This window comes from Populus trichocarpa, chromosome 1, assembly GCF_000002775.5.
Source record: "Populus trichocarpa isolate Nisqually-1 chromosome 1, P.trichocarpa_v4.1, whole genome shotgun sequence".
NCBI classification, from domain to species: Eukaryota; Viridiplantae; Streptophyta; class Magnoliopsida; order Malpighiales; family Salicaceae; genus Populus; species Populus trichocarpa.
This window is the reverse complement of record NC_037285.2, coordinates 45,760,553-45,778,246: the sequence shown is the minus strand read 5'-3', so window position 1 is coordinate 45,778,246 and position 17,694 is coordinate 45,760,553. Positions and strand designations below refer to the sequence as shown.

The following is a 17,694-nucleotide window of genomic DNA, read 5'->3' as shown; positions in this document are numbered from 1 at the left end:
TAAAAGCAAGTTCGGACCCAGAAAGCAGGTTGAATGTTGAAATTGTGGCAAACCTGGTCATTTCATGAGGAATTGCACAAAACCGAAAAAACCTGAAGCTGACTCTGCAAACGCTACCACAAATGAGGTGCAAGACGCTTTGATTCTTGCTGTGCATAGTCCTGTTGATGATTGGGTTATTGATTCTGGTGCTTCATTTCACTGTACACCACACCATGAAATGATGCAAAACTATATTGCTGGAGATCACGGTGTAGTCTATCTGGCCGATGGACAACCATTGGATATTGTGGGTTTAGGAGATGTACAAATCAAGACAATGAATGGATCTATATGGAACTTGCAAAATGTAAGGCATGTTCCTGATCTAAAGAAGAAGCTGATTTCGGTCGGACAACTTGATGATAGTGGTCATTCAATCCTTTTTTCTGGAGGTATGTGGAAGGTATCAAAGGGAGCAATGGTTTTGGCTCGTGGAAAGAAAACCGGCACCCTGTATATGACCACAAGATTTGCAGACATTATTGCCTCTACTGAAGCAGAAAATCAAGCACATCTATGGCACTGTAGACTCGGCCATATGAGTCAAAAGGGGATGAAGGTACTTCAATCTAAGGGAAAGCTGCCAGAGCTTAAAAATGTTGATCTAGACATTTGTGAAAGCTGTGTTCTTGGAAAACAGAAGAAGCTCAGTTTCTTAAAGGTTGGCAGGACCTTAAGACCAAGAAAGCTAGAATTGGTACATACAGATTTATGGGGACCGTCTCCAGTAGCATCTCTTGGAGGTTCTCGGTATTACGTGACTTTCATTGATGATTTCAGCAGAAAGGTATGGGTCTACTTTCTGAAAAATAAATCTGATGTGTTTGAAACATTCAAGAAGTGGAAGGCTATGGTTAAGACTGAATCAGGTCTGAAGTTGAAATGCTTGAGATCCGATAACGGAGGAGAATACATTGATGGAGGTTTCAAAGAGTATTGTGCTGTTAATGGTATCAGAATGGAAAAGACCGTTCCAAGCACACCGCAACAGAATGGCACAGCTGAACGGATGAGCAAGACCATCAATGAACGAGCTAGAAGCATGAGGTTGCATTCTGGGTTACCTCAAACATTTTGGGCCGATGCAGTTCATACTGCAGTTTACTTGATCAACCGTGGACCATCAGTTCCTTTGGAGTTCAGATTGCCCGAGGAAGTATGGAGAGGAAAAGAGGTACAACTCTCTCATTTAAAGGTCTTTGGGTGTGTTTCCTATGTACATATAGATTCTGGTGCTCGCAACAAGCTAGATGCCAAATCCAAGAAATGTTTCTTCATTGGTTATGGAGATGAAGAATTTGGATTTCGGTTTTGGGATGATCAGAACAGAAAGATTATCAGAAGCAGGAACGTGATCTTCAATGAGAAAGTTTTGTACAAAGACAGATCAAGTGCAGAAACAGATATGACTGATTCAGATACAAGTCCACAAAAATCTGAATTCATCAGATTAGAAGAGCTTCCCGATGTTACCGAGCAGAACAAAACTCGAGAGTCTTTACAAGAAGATTCAAGCACATCTGTACCCACCACTACACAAGAAGATGCAGAGCAAAGTGAACCAATTGTTTATATTCGCAGGTCTTCAAGGACTGTAAAGCCCCCACAACGGTTCACACTTCTACTGAATTATATTTTGCTGACAGATGGTGGTGAGCCGCTAAGTTATGAAGAATCCTTACAAGATGGAAACTCAAGCAAGTGGGAGTTAGCCATGAAGGATGAGATGAGTTCGTTGCTGAAGAACAAGACTTGGGAGCTAACCACACTGCCTGAAGGAAAGAAGGCTTTGCAAAACAAGTGGGTTTACAGAGTAAAGACTGAGCATGACGGAAGAAAACGGTTCAAGGCAAGACTTGTTGTAAAAGGGTTTCAACAAAAGAAAGGGATTGACTACTCTGAGATATTTTCTCCAGTTGTGAAGCTCACAACAATCAGAGTTGTTCTGGGGATAGTAGCAGCAGAGAATTTACATCTTGAACAATTAGATGTAAAAACAACATTTCTTCATGGAGAATTGGAGGAAGACATTTACATGCAACAACCAGAGGGGTTTGAAATACAAGGAAAGGAGAAACAAGTCTGCAAGCTAAAGAAAAGCTTATACGGCTTGAAGCAAGCTCCAAGACAGTGGTACAAGAAGTTTGACAACTTCATGTGTAGTTCGGGATACACAAGATGCCAGGCTGATCATTGTTGCTATGTCAAACATTTTGACAACTCCTACATCATTCTACTATTATATGTGGATGATATGTTGATTGCAGGATCCAGCATTGAGGAGATTGACAAGCTGAAACAACAATTGTCAAAACAGTTTGAAATGAAGGATCTGGGAGCTGCTAAACAAATACTTGGCATGAGAATTATCAGAGATAAAGACAAAGGCATACTAAAGCTCTCACAAACAGAGTATGTCAAGAAGGTTCTCAGCAGGTTTAGTATGTATAATGCTAAACCAGTAAGTACATCTCTGGGGAATCATTTCAAGCTCGGCAAAGACCAGTCACCACAAACTGAGCTAGAATGTGGATACATGGATAAGATTCCATACGCCTCAGCTATCGGCTCTTTGATGTATGCTATGGTCTGTACCAGACCAGACATTGCCCATGCAGTGGGAGTTGTAAGCCGATATATGAGCAATCCTGGAAAGCAGCATTGCGAGGCGGTGAAATGGATCATGAGGTACTTAAAAGGTTCATCAGAGACATGTCTTACCTTCACAGCTGGTGGTTTGAAACTTGAAGGTTTTGTAGACGCTGATCTAGCAGGAGATGTTGATAGCCGAAAGAGCACTACAGGATATGTATATACTCTAGGAGGTACTGCTGTTTCCTGGAGTTCTACCTTGCAAAAGATCGTCGCTCTTTCAACAACAGAAGCTGAATATGTTGCAGTCTCAGAATCTGCAAAAGAGATCGTATGGCTGCAGAGTTTTCTGAAAGAATTGGGCAAGATGAATGGAAAGGGTACTTTGTATAGCGACAGTCAGAGTGCAATCTTCCTTGCAAAGAATCCAACATTTCACTCCAGGACTAAGCACATTCAGATCAAATATCACTTCATCCGACAATTGCTAGACGATGAGCAACTGATGCTAGAAAAGGTCTGTGGAAGCAAGAATCCAGCTGACATGTTAACCAAAGGAGTTACACTTGATAAACTGAAGTTGTGTAAAACTTCAGTTGGTCTTCAAGGATAAATGATGATTTCATTGTTTGTCTCCAAGTGGGAGATTGTTAGTTAGTGGAGACAAACAATGTCCCACCATATGCAAGTGGGAATACCTAATCTCCCACTTGGCACATGGTGGAGGACACAAACGGTGGGCATAAATCATGGCATGATTTATGCCCTTCACTCTCATCTTGTATAGATATAAGCTCAGTGAAGAGCTGTGTGAGTGAGTGTGAAAAACACAGAGAGAACAGAAGAGAAGTGAGAACATCAGAGAGAGCTTGAGTGAGTGGAGTTGAGTTGAGAAGAGTTTTCTCCTCCTCCTTTGTTTGTATTGTTTCTTTGAGTGATTAATACAAGCCAGTAGCTCCGTGGAGTAGGCAAGTTGCCGAACCACGTAAATTTGTGTGTGTTTGAGTTCTGGAATTGCCCAACAGGAACCAGTAGGAAGGCAGTTCCGTTACATGTTCTGTTTCAACAATTTTGCTCAAGAATTGAAAGAAAGAGAGGAGAACCTGGTTTCGGAAAAAGATCGTCTGCAAGATGTTGTCAGAGCTGCTGAAAGGAATGCTGAAGAAATTTACAAAGATGTCAAAAAGTGGCTGGAAGATGCAAACAACGAAATTGAAGGTGCGAAGCCGTTGGAAAATGAAATAGGAAAAAATGGCAAATGCTTTACTTGGTGCCCAAACTGCATGCGACAATTCAAGTTAAGCAAGGCACTGGCCAAGAAGTCGGAGACTTTCAGAAAACTTGGAGAAAGTAGCGAAAAGTTTACAAAAGTGGCCGACAAACGTCCTCCTCAGCGCATAGAATTTCTAACATCAAAGGAATTCACGCCCTCAAAATCGTCAGAAGAAGCTTTGGAACAGATTATGGAAGCTCTCAAAGATGACAACGTCAATATGATCGGACTGTACGGCATGGGAGGGGTGGGTAAAACCACCTTGGTGAAAGAAGTAGGCAGGATTGCCACAGAGTCGCAGCTTTTTGATGAAGTTTTGATGGCTACGGTGTCGCAGAATCCAAATGTCATAGACATTCAGAACCGAATGGCAGATATGTTAGGTTTGAAAATTGAAGAAAACAGTAAAGAAGGGAGAGCAGATCGATTACGGCAGAGACTGAAGAAAGTGGAGAAGATGTTTATAACCCTGGATGATGTTTGGAAACATATTGACTTGAAAGAGATAGGGATCCCATTTGGTGATGATCACAGGGGTTGTAAAATTCTTCTAACAACTCGTCGTAAAAATATATTTTCTTCTATGAAGTGCCAGCAAAAAGTGTTCTTAAGAGTATTACCTGAAAAAGAAGCATGGGATTTATTCAGAATCAATGCAGGTTTAGATGATGGGGACTCTACCTTGAACGAAGTGGCAAGGGATGTTGCGAGAGAATGCCACGGCTTGCCTATAGCACTCGTGACAATGGGAAGGGCTCTAAGAGATGAATCTGCAGTTAAGTGGAAAAGAGTGTCTAAACAGCTTAAAAACTCTCAATTTCCGGACATGGAACAAATTGAAGAAAAAAATGCATATGCATGTCTTAAGTTGAGCTACGATTATTTGAAGTCCAAGGAAACCAAGTTATGTTTCTTGCTATGCTGTTTATTTCCAGAAGATTACAACATTCCAGTCGAGGACTTGACGAGATATGCAGTTGGCTATGGGTTACATCAAGATGGGGAGCCCATTGAAGATGCAAGGGAACAAGTTCATGTGGCAATCAAAGACCTCAAAGCTTGTTGTTTGTTGTTGGGCACTGAAACTGAAGAACATGTGAGAATGCATGACTTGGTTCGTGATGTTGCTATTCAGATAGCATCATCAAAAGAATATGGATTCATGGTATTGGAGAAGTGGCCAACGAGTATTAAAAGCTTTGAAGGTTGTAAAACAATTTCGTTAATGGGCAATAAACTAGCAGAACTTCCTGAAGGATTGGTATGTCCACAGCTCAAAGTTCTATTATTAGAACTGGATGATGGTATGAATGTTCCAGATAAGTTTTTTGAAGGGATGAGAGAAATTGAAGTTCTGTCTCTGATGGGAGGGTGTTTGTCATTGCAATCACTTGGTGTTGATCAGGTGTGGATGCAAGGACCTCATTTGGTTGAGAAAGATGCAGAGACTTAAGATTCTTGTTTTTAAGTGGTGCTTATCCATTGAAGAATTACCTGATGAAATAGGAGAGCTCAAGGAGTTAAGGTTGTTGGATGTGACAGGTTGTCAAAGGCTAAGAAGGATCCCTGTGAATTTGATTGGAAGGTTGAAGAAGTTAGAAGAGCTGTTGATCGGGGATGGCAGCTTTGAGGGATGGGATGTTGTTGGATGTGACAGCACAGGAGGAATGAATGCAAGCCTAACAGAACTTAATTCGTTGTCTCAGTTAGCCGTATTATCATTGAGTATACCGAAGGTTGAATGCATTCCCAGAGATTTTGTTTTTCCAATTAGCTTGCGCAAATATGATATAATATTAGGGAATTGGTTTGTGGTAGCCAATTATGGATACCCAACCTCGACAAGATTAATTTTGGCTGGTACATCATTAAATGCGAAGACATTTGAGCAATTGTTTTTACATAAATTAGAATTTGTAAAAGCGAGGGGTTGTGGGGATGTTTCCACTCTGTTTCCAGCAAGATTGCGGGAAGGTTTAAAAAATCTGAAGGAGGTGATTGTTGACAGCTGTAAATCATTGGAAGAGGTATTTGAATTGGGTGAGGCTGATGAAGGAAGCAGTGAGGAGAAGGAGATGCCGCTGCTGTCATCTTTAACACTGTTACAGCTGTACAGGTTACCTGAGCTCAAATGCATATTTCCACACCAGAAATATCAGCTTCCAAAGTCTCCAAACTGACATTTATCTTCACACCGTCCCTCGCTTACAGTCTGCCAAAGCTAGAAAGCCTTCGCATAAGTGAATGCGGTGAATTGAAGCATATTATCAGAGAAGAGGATGGTGAAAGGGAAATAATTCCAGAGTCTCCTTGCTTCCCAGAATTAAAAAATATCAACATATCTTTCTGTGATAAACTGGAATATGTCTTCCCAGTCGCTTTGTCACGTAACAGAGATGGCATCATCAAGTTCCCTCAACTAAGAGAATTGTCTCTTTGGCTCAGATCAAATTACAGCTTTTTAGGTCCAAGGAATTTTGATGCTCAATTGCCTTTGCAAGAATTAACCATTCAAGGCCACGAAGAAGTGGGTAATTGGTTGGCACAGCTACAAGTACGTAATTTTAATTCAAATATTTATACATCATATAAATTTTGTGTTCAAATATTTAATTCAATTAAAATATCTTTAAAAATTTAGTAACTTTATAACTAAAATAAAAATATTATTAGGAGTTGTATTAACCTTTTTTCGCAAAAATCTAATTATTATTCATATAAATTGTAATTGTAATCTCTAAGAAGTATTTAATCCTGTTTTTTCTATTTTTTCCTCCTATTTATACATCATATAAATTGTTTTCATGAGAGTGAAAAAATATATTATTGTTCTCTGATAAGATTGGCCGCCCATGAACAGCAAAACGGCTTCTTACAAAGATTAGAATTTGTACATGTGGACAAATGTGGGGATGTTCGCGCTCCGTTTCCAGCAAAATTGCTGCGAGCTCTGAAAAATCTAAAGGAGTTGACTGTTCGCCGCTGTAAATCATTGGAAGAGGTATTTGAATTGGGTGAGGCTGATGAAGGAAGCAGTGAGGAGAAGGAGCTGCCGTTGCTGTCATCTTTAATAACGTTACAGCTGTCATGGTTACCTGAGCTCAAATGCATATGGAAGGGGCCCATCAAGCATGTCAGCTTCCAAAGTCTTGCTCATCTGTATTTGATTTCTCTCGACAAACTGACATTTATCTTCACACTGTCCCTCGCACAAAGTCTGCCAAAGCTAGAAGGCCTTTACATAAGAAATTGCGGTAAATTGAAGCATATTATCAGAGAAGAAGATGGTGAAAGGGAAATAATTCCACAGTCTCCTGGCTTCCCAAAATTAAAATCTATTTTCCTAGAAGACTGTGGAAAACTGGAATATGTCCTCCCTGTCTCTGTGTCTCCAAGCCTTCTGAACCTGGAAGAGATGCGGATTTTTAAAGCTCATAATTTAAAGCAAATATTTTACAGTGTAGAAGGAGATGCACTCACCAGAGATGGCATCATCAAGTTCCCTGAGCTAAGAAGACTGTCTCTTTCAAATTGCAGCTTTTTTGGTCCAAAGAATTTTGCTGCCCAATTGCCTTCTCTGCAAATTCTAGAAATTGATGGCCACAAAGACTTGGGAAATTTGTCTGCACAGCTCCAAGTACGTCCTTTATATTTCTCCAATAATTTTTTTTCCTTTTGAATTTAAATTGTCAACTTCAATACATGTTGATTTCTTCCTTTAAATTTCTGAAACTGAAGCAATTGATAAGTGGAGATAAATCCTTTAGCCATCCACTAAATTTTAAAGGAGTTGTGTAACTGTATCATTCCTTGTCTCTTGATACAGGGCTTAAGAAGCAAGAAATTAATTATTGAAATGAAACGATATCGAGATTTTTCAATCTTTATGCTTTCCAAGTTTGAGTGAAATTGAGGCGATTGCCATGTCTACTTATATCCTTTTGTTGATAAGTTTTTGGCTGAAGTATTGGGGACAGTTCGTTCATCTATTTACCAAAATTATACTTGGAAACATTATGCTTGGGATCCCTGCCTGACATGTTACCAAAATTATACTTGGAAACATCTATTTACCACTATATGTTACATATTCCAAAGTGCACAAAATTTATTAGGAATTCTATCTAACAAATTGGTATCCTTGTTTTCTTTTGATGCAGGGGTTGACAAATTTGGAAACATTTCGCTTGTACTCCCTGCCTGACATGAGGTTTATATGGAAGGGTCTCGTGCTGAGCAAATTGACTACTTTGGAGGTGTTCAAGTGTAAGAGACTGACACATGTATTCACATGTAGCATGATTGTAGTCTAGTTCAACTGGAAGTTCTCAAGATATTGTCCTGTGAGGAATTAGAGCAAATCATTGCTAAGGATGATGATAAAAACGACCAGATATTGTTAGGAGATCATCTCCAATCTTTATGCTTTCCCAATTTGTGTCAAATTGAGATTAGAGAATGCAACAAGTTGAAGAGCCTCTTCCCGGTAGCCATGGCTTCAGGTCTCCCGAAGCTCCGAATACTTAGAGTAAGTGAAGCCTCTCAATTATTGGGAGTCTTTGGGCAGGATGATCATGCTTCACCTGTCAACGTTGAGAAGGAGATGGTGCTTCCTAATCTGTGTGAAATTGAGATTAGAGAATGTAACAAGTTGAAGAGTCTCTTCCCAGTAGCCATGATTGTCAGTCTAGTTCAACTGAAAGTCCTAAAGATATTGTCCTGTGAGGAATTGGAGCAAATCATTGCTAGGGATAATGATGATGAAAAGGACCAGATATTGCCAGGAGGTCATCTTCAATCTTTATGCTTCCCCAATTTGCGTGAAATTGAGATTAGAGAATGCAACAAGTTGAAGAGCCTCTTCCCAGTAGCCATGGCTTCAGGTCTCCCAGAGCTCCGAATACTTACAGTTAAAAAATCCTCTCAATTATGGGGAGTATTTGGGCAGGAAGATCATGATTTACCTGTCAACGTTGAGAAGGAGATGGTGCTTCCTAATCTAAATGAGCTGTCGCTGGAACAATTATCAAGTATTGTCTATTTTAGTTTCGGATGCTGTGATTTCTTATTCCCTCGTTTGGAGAAGTTGAAGGTCCATCAATGTCCAAAGCTGACCACAAAATTTGCTACTACACCAGATGGTTCAATGAGCGCTCAATCAGAGGTACTGCTGATTTAACTTTATTTCTTGCCTCTCTTTTAGTGTGTTTGTTTCTTGTTTCGCTCAATAATAAGATTTACAAGTTAAAATGAGCATGCCATGCTTGAATTGGTTTACAGGTATCTGAAGTAGCTGAAGATTCAAGCATTAATAGAGAGTGGAACAGATATAACTGGTGGAAAGAAGATGGTGACAATAGGTGACTGAGACTTGATGCTGTACAATTTGTTCAAAAGTTTGATATCATGTTTTCCTAGCAGAACAATCTCATGTTGAATGGCTTTTTCGAGCAGATACTCTAAAATATATTAAATCAATTTACGAAAGTCGTATATGATATAACCTAAATTTAACTACTTCTTGAAATCTCCTTGTTGTAATATTAATTGTATATGCTTCATATTATATTTTAAATTAAAACATTTGTTATTCTTACCATAACAAATTTTAATGTGGGCGAGACTCAAGTTATTATGCATTGAACTATTCTCTTATTATGCAATCCTTTTATAGCATAAAAGTTTAACATGGTTCTTGGAATTTTTGTTTTTCAGATTTATTTAATTATGTAGTTTTAAATTTTTATGATTCAATCTTAAAACTTTATTTTTATTATATTTTTAGTTATTAAATGTTGAGAGGAGACAGGGAATGCGGTGAGAAAATAGAGAAAAGAGAGTATTTGACTAATGTCATAAAAAGACCTATTTAATATCAATGGATTCATCTTAAAGATGAGAGTTTCATTAAAATGATCTTATTTAATCATTCATGATTTTAAATAAATATTTAATTAATTTAAAAATAAAAAATCAATCCAAATCTAAATTAATTATCGAGTCATGATCTATTTTTTTCAGTAAGATAAAGAAAAAAAACTAAAATAAAACTCTAATCGTTAAATGAAATCCATTCACATTAAAAACAATAACTTTCATTACCAAAAAGTTATCATTCACTAACTTTCTTCCTTTTTTATAGTTTTTCAACAACTCTCTCTCTCTCTCTCTCTATCTTTTCTCAAATTTAAAAACTAAAATACAAATAAAATAAAATTTTGTACCAAAACGTTATATTTCTAAACTAAAAAAACCAAAAAAAAATTGTACCAAGGCTGAACATAAAGTTATTGTCAATGTTGTTGCCGAGATAAAATTGCTTAGTTCTTTTTCATATATATAGGTTTAGGGATTTCGATCTCTTCTCTTTCTTTTATGATGTGATAATCTCATAATGAATTTGGTTTTTCATGCTTGCATGAAGCATGTTGAAATCAACCTATACTTTGCCTCTTATGATCCAATCCCAATATGCTCATCAAACCTCTTTTGTTTACTCATTTGGCATTCCTTTGTTACAAGCAAGTGTTGGAACACTGGTAAATGTTATTTTTTAAAATATTTTTTATTTAGAAATATATTAAAATAATATATATATATTTAAAAAAAAATTATTTTTGATTTTAGAATATTAAAATGATCCAAAAACACATAAAAAATCAATTTAAAGTAAAAGAAATTTCAAAAAAAATATGCAAAACTCAAATTAAAGTGCGGGGCAAACACCCCCCAAACTAATGAGCTCCTGGATATTAGATGAACCTGTTACAATACCAACGTAATAAGCATACTAATATGTTGACAAAAGAAATATAAATGATCATGTAATGTATATAAATAAAACATAAATTTTCTATCGATTCCATAAGAATTTTAATAATAAACTTATAATTTACTTGTGAATCATATAAAACCCAATTAGATATCATTTTCATATCCTTAATTTTAATACTCTTATTTTCTTGCATGAACCGAGTGACTTTGTATAGTCCAACCTGGATATTTTTAGGCAATTATACTTTTTAATTTTCCCAAGTCATCCAAACATAAATACCCTTTAAGAATCGAGCCTTATCGATCGTTCCCAGGCGTCCCAACAATGACGTTAGTAGCTGAAACTAATCTTGTAATTCATTTTCCGGCAATCCTATCACCGATGCCATTAGCTGAAGCTAATCTTGTAATTTATTCCCCGACAATCCTATTATGGACGTCATTAGCCAAAGCTAATCTTGTTAATACGCCATACTTTATTTACATTGAACATAACATTATTGTAATTGCATTCATCAAGAAGACTTTAAATTGCATAAGCGTAAAGGGGAGAGGAAACCACGCACCTGCTCCACTTGTCTCGTGACCTCCTCTAATAGAAGATCCAATCATGATCGCTCCTCCTGAATCACAAAGAAGTCTTTGGTCATGATTCCTTCAAGCAAAATGTTATAAGCAATCCATATTCATTCATTACACATATAATAGTTTCTATGCATGTTCATTTCATCATTATAACATACACATATCAAGTATATTTTCATTTGTTTTTATAGATTTAGGGATTTCGACCACTACTCCTTTTTTTATGATGTGATAATCTTGGGGATATATATCTCATAATGAATTTGGTTTTTCATGCTTGCATGGAGGACGTTGAAATGACCTCTACTTTGTCTAATATGATAACTCACAAAGAGCTCCAAGTTTAGTTCATAGCCTTTGAGGATCAAATTCCAATATGCTCACCAAACCTCTTATGTTTACATGTCTTGCATTCCTTTGTTGTCAAAGGGTGTTTAGAGCAGCAGAAAAGTGGTAGACGTTGTTTTTCAACATGCTTTTTTATGTGAAAAATAATTAAAATAATTTTTTTTATTTTTTAAAATTAATTTTTGACTTTAGAATATCAAAATAATCTAAAAACATAAAAAAAATTCAATTTAAAGTATAATTTTTTTTTCAAAAATATATGCAAAACTCCAATTAAAATGCATGCGAACAACCCCTAATTAAATGTGGTGCCTTTTCCATAATCAACTTGTACTGAGGAATTTAGGTTAGGCCAACTGTAGTAGGTTCATTGAGCCCACATGACCGGCTACCTTAGTTTTCTGTAACATATTCATATTTTAAAGTACAAACTATGATTGTTAATACTTGCAAAAAAAATTTCAAAATAATAATAATTACTTTTCAAAATACTTTTTGAAAATATATAAAAATAATATTTTTTTATTTTAAAAAAATTATTTTTAACATTAACATATTAAAACGATGTAAAATAATTAATTTAAAGAAAAAAATCAATTTTTTTTAGTTATGTAACAAATGTACTAGCTTATTTTTATTTTTTAATGATTTTTTTATCTAAAAATCTTAACTGACTCATTGTTGTCTGCCTTATTAATACCAAAATTTAAACATAGAAATCATATTATTTGTTAGAATTAATATATAACTGTATAAGAACATAAATTTTGTGTTGAAATATTTAATTCAATTAAAATATATTTAAAATTTTATTAACTTTATAACTAAAATAAAATTTTAGTTACTATTTTTATTTTTTACATGAAACTAATTATTAGGAATTGTATTAACCTTCCACTTATCTCTAATTAAGAAAAAAAACTAAAACAATAATATGTAATTTCTAAAAAATATTTAATCCTATTTTTTCCTATTTATAATCATATAAATTGTTTTTATAAGAGTGAAGGGTTTAAAAAATATAATATTGTTCTTTGATCATATAGGGTTGCAATTGGACCAACATTTGAGTATCACAAGCAAAAGTGAAGTTTGTAAATTTTGAAGTCATATTTGAGATCTGAATTGAAGAGAAATGGGCTTAAATTAGCTAAAATTGAAAGAAATTGAGGTTCAAAGATGAGTTTGGAACAAATAATCAAGTTAGAAAATTAATTAAGAGCTTAATTGAAAAAACAAATTGAAATTAGAAGGCAATTTGGCTCAAAAAATGAAGAATTGAAGTACCAAAGCACGGAAATGGATAAAGCAGAGAATTTAGAGGACATATTCTGTCAGGGGTATAATTGAAAGAAAGTAAGAAGAAAAAGATGAAATTGACCTAGTTAAGAAAGATTCAAAGACGAATGACTGAAATGCAAAAAACACTTAAATACAGGGACTTATATGAAGATGGGCCTGATTTAATTAGAAAAGAAACCCTAAGGCCTAAAACGGCGTTGTTTCAAATTAATTGAAACGATGCATTTTGATTGAAAGAGGGGAGAATAAAAGATGAAGATTCAAAGGAAACAACGTCGTTTTGTTCATGTGCTCTGCAGATTTGTGGGCAAGGAGGACTGATCTTCGTGCAATATTAGGGCCTAATTTTGATCCCAGTTGATTCTCTTGGTGGCAAGAAAATGAGAGAAACATGTTCTATGATATGTTAGCTACAATCATGATACAAGAAATCAGGCTTTAACTCTCAGAATCCATTACAGATTTCATGCCAAACATGCTCACTCAATCAGCCTCCCTCCAAGACCAGCAGCCATCCTTTCCATTTTGATGCAAGATTTAGCTTTCAAAATCTGATCCTATCTCCACGAATCAAGCAAAGAGAAATCAATGGTCAGTAACTAAGTTGATTTGCAAGATTACCTCCAAAGATTGGATGCAAATAAAGTCGGTGATTTTTTTCGTTTATTAAAAGAAAAAACAGAGGAAGCACAAGAGGGGAAGGGCAGAAAAGAAGGGGGGAGACTCGAGAAAACTCGGGGGATTGGGGAAGGAAAAGACGGAGACAAAGAGTGGAATAGAAGAGGTTGGTGACAAGAAGAAGTGAAGAAAGACCGAAGCATCAGAAATTTTTCCTGCTGCTACAATAATAATAATAATAATATCAATATCGTTTTACCTCACACAAATAAGTGGGTAATCTCGACTTCATCTTCCATGAAAGTAAATAATTTCGTGTTTCTATTCAACTAGAATTCAATTACTCTTTTCTAGGACAAAAAAAATCTTTCTTGTAAAACAAAACCAACTATATATTTATTAATTAAGTTTATATATTGACGTTGCTTTCTCATTCATGTTCTACAAACAAAATAATTGATGAATTCTATTTCTATTTATGAAGGTCAACACTTTTTCATGGAAAAAGGTATTAGAAATTCATTTTCAAAGGCAAAACTAGAATTGCAGGGTCTTTGAGATCTCCCAAGAGTCCACACTTCAAAGCCCGCACTTTACAAAAACTAAATATACAAGCTTTTTCAACCTTTTTTTATATAAAAAATTTTCAATCTAAAAATCAAAATACTTGGACACATAATTGATATTTTATTAAAATATAACTAAAATTAATATATTTAAACTTATAATATTAGCATGCCCGTGATTATGTCCATCAACTTTATTTTTAAGAATAATTTTTTTTTAGAGTTTATTATAAATTCTATAAAAAAAATTACTAGATGAATAACATGTGAATGCAAATGTAATTGAGATTAGTTTATAACCCAAAAAAAATGTAATTATGTATTTTTCCTCTACTATATGTATATTACAATCCATGTATTACAATCTTTAAACGAAGATATAACACTTGCTAAGTTTAAATTAATTTGCTTATATGTGATGTTTGTGAATATATGAAATGGAGGTTTTGTAAAAATATTTTTATAAACTGATTTATCAAAGAAAATGATTTGAAATGAAATTGAAAATGGATAATGATTCATGTATGCTACGAATGCAATAGAAGTAGTGTGTGGTTGCGATTGCTTTTTAAAATACTTTTTCCTAAAAAATATATCAAAATAATTTTATTTTTTTTATTTTTTAAAAGTTATTTTTGATATCAGTACATCAAAATGATCTAAAAACATCAAAAAAATATTAATTTAAAGCAAAAAAAATAAAAAAAAATTAATTTTTTTCAAAAGCGCTTTTAAAACGCAAAAACAAACATGGCCTCCAGATAAGGCAAAAGACCGGGATAAACAAAAACCTGGTTGACCTGCTGGGTTGACCCATGACCCTGGCGACCTAGCAAAACTTGGTTGAGACCCGGTTTTTTTTTTTTCAAATATATTTTTTCTCCTAGCCAGTGACTCATCTTTTTTTAAAAAATATTTTTTAGTTGGTTATTAACCCTTTTCAAAGTTCACCATATAAATACTAAAAAAATGTTTTATTTTTTCAATGTGAGATTTGAAACCCTTTAGTATATATATTCTATCTTCACAAGAAAAAAGTTATTTTTTTCAATGTTTTTTAAATTTCATTATTTATAATATGTATAGCCTATATTCACATTGATTGCTTCTTAATTTTTTCATATAAAATATTAAAATTTTAAATATTTCTTTATTTTACGGGTTGTCCCGAGTCAACCCGTGTAACCTAGGACTCGGCTTCTTGACCGGGTCAACCTCCGAATCTGGTCTGATAACTATGAGGAATAGTAAACTAATAGTTTGGTTAAGGGTATAATATAATTGTAGCAATTTAATTTGAGAGTAAAGTAATGTTTATGAAATTGAATACCAAATGAAAACACATGCATTCGATGACTTCTATATATATACTAGATGTCATGCCCGCGCGATGCCGCGGGCTTGTGGCATGTTTGTGTTGTCGTGGATTTATGGAAAAAATAAATAAAAAATTATATGGAGAAAAACTGTTGCAATCCACAATGTTTTCAAAGAAAAAACTACAAAACTAAATTCTTAACCAGATTAATATTTAAAAAATAAAATGAACAAATAAAATTTTAGAAAAAATCATAAAAAAAATAAAAGGAAAAAAAACCATGCAGGGAAACACCATAGCAATCTATAGTGTTTCATGAGGAAATCTCCAGTTGTAATTCTCAACCAGCTCAATATTAAAAATAATCGATAAAGATAATTTTGAAAAAAATCATAACAACAAAAAAATCACGTGGGGGAATACTGTAGCAATCCACAGTGTTTTAAAGAAAAAAACTACGAAACGAAATTCTCAACCACTTCAATATGAAAAAAAAATTGACAAAGACAATTCTGGAAAAAAAATCATTAAAAAATAAAAAAAACATGTGGGGAAACATTGTAGCAATTCACATTGTTTGTTTTTTAAAAAACTACAAAGCTAAATTTTCAACTAGCTCCATATTAAAAAAATAAAATCAACAAAAACAATTCTGAAAAAAAATGCAAAAAATTGAAGGAAAAAAGAAGACAATTTTGAAAAAAAAAAGCAAAAAAAATGAAAAAAAAAACATGTGGGGAAAGTTAAAGCTAAATTCTTAACCAGCTCAATATTAAAAAAACAATTCGACAAAGATAATTTTGAAAAAAAACATGTGGGAAAACACTGTAGCAAAAAAAAATCATGTGGGGGAACATTGTAACAATCCACAGTGTTTTAAAGAAAAAAACTATGAAGCAAAATCGACAAAGATAATTTTGAAAAAAAAAATTCATAAAAAAAAACCTTGTAGGGAAACATTGTAGTAATCCATAATGTTTTACAGAAAAAAACTACAGAACTAAATTTTCAATCAATTCAATATTAAAAAAAATCGACAAAGATAATTTTGAAAAAAAACATAAAAACAAAAGGAATTAAAAAACAAAAAAAAAGAAGACAATCTTGGGAAAAAAAGAAAAAAAACATGTAAAGCCCAAAAAAAAGAAAGAAAAAAAAAGAAAACAATATGGGAAAAAAAAAGGAAAAAAAAATACAAAACAAAAAAAATGAACAAACAAAAAAAACAAAACAAATAAAAAACTAAAAAAAGGCATGTGATGTGGGGAAAGGTACAATACTTTTCCTTGGTTTTTAGAATATTAGTTTATATATATATATATATATATAGACACACACGGGGTGCATCTTTGACTGCCTAATATTTATAAAAACCACTCTGTTAAAAAAACAAATAGCCTCTCTTCATGTTTATTTTTTTTCTTCTTTTTTTTTATGTGTTTTGCTCCGGGAGGAGTAAAAAAATAAAAAAATAAATTAAATTAAGAAAAAAACTAACTAAAAAATTAAATCATACAAAAAATAAATTAAATTAATTAGAATATTTAAAAAAATATTCGGTTCGGTTCGGTTTTGGTTTTATAAACCTGAAACCAAACCGAACCGAAAAAAATAAAAAACCCAAACTGAAAAAACCTAAACTGAACCAAAATTAAACCCATTTGAAAGTAAAAAAAAAAACTCCAAAAAATAATATAGTTTTTTTATTTTTAATATAAAATAACTAAACCTAACCGAAATTGAATCAAACCGTATCAAAAATCAAATAGAACCAAAACCGGTCATTTGAGTTTTGATTTTTAATATAAAATAATATAACTAAACTGAATCGAAATAATTAATTTGAAACAGTTTTGGTTGAGTTTTAGTTTTATTTTTTATATTTTATAAAATTTTAATTTAGTTAGTTTTTATAAATAAAAACCAAATTGAAGAAAAAATAATTACCTACGTAACAACTACTCTGTTATCCTCTTTTTCATGCTAATTTTCAACTCCTATTTTACACAAGACAGGTCGCCACGTGACCTTACTTGCTTCCTTCTTTATCCCATTCGTTTCTTTCTCCTTCTTTCTTGCCGTGATTTCATCCCCTTCTTTTCTCTCCTTACTTGAGTGTGTGACACAGAGATGGTCATCATAGACAGTTACTTTTAATTGCTTGAGTTTGATCTGGTTTTCTCTTCTCTGTTGAGTTCGTTCCAGTAATTCTACTTCTTTGCAAGTCTTCTCCCTTGTTGATCTGTTTTTTTTTTTTAAAAAAAAAGAAAACTAAA

At 33.8% G+C, this 17,694-nt stretch overlaps 1 protein-coding gene and 1 pseudogene across 1 annotated transcript in view; both read left to right on the top strand.

The window, feature by feature from the left end:
* The window catches only part of LOC18096055 (uncharacterized), a 691,470-nt gene that overhangs the window by 107,103 nt on the left and 566,673 nt on the right, over positions 1-17,694 (top strand). The window lies entirely within an intron of this gene.
* Positions 3,396-9,394, top strand: LOC18095835 (probable disease resistance protein At4g27220; annotated as a pseudogene).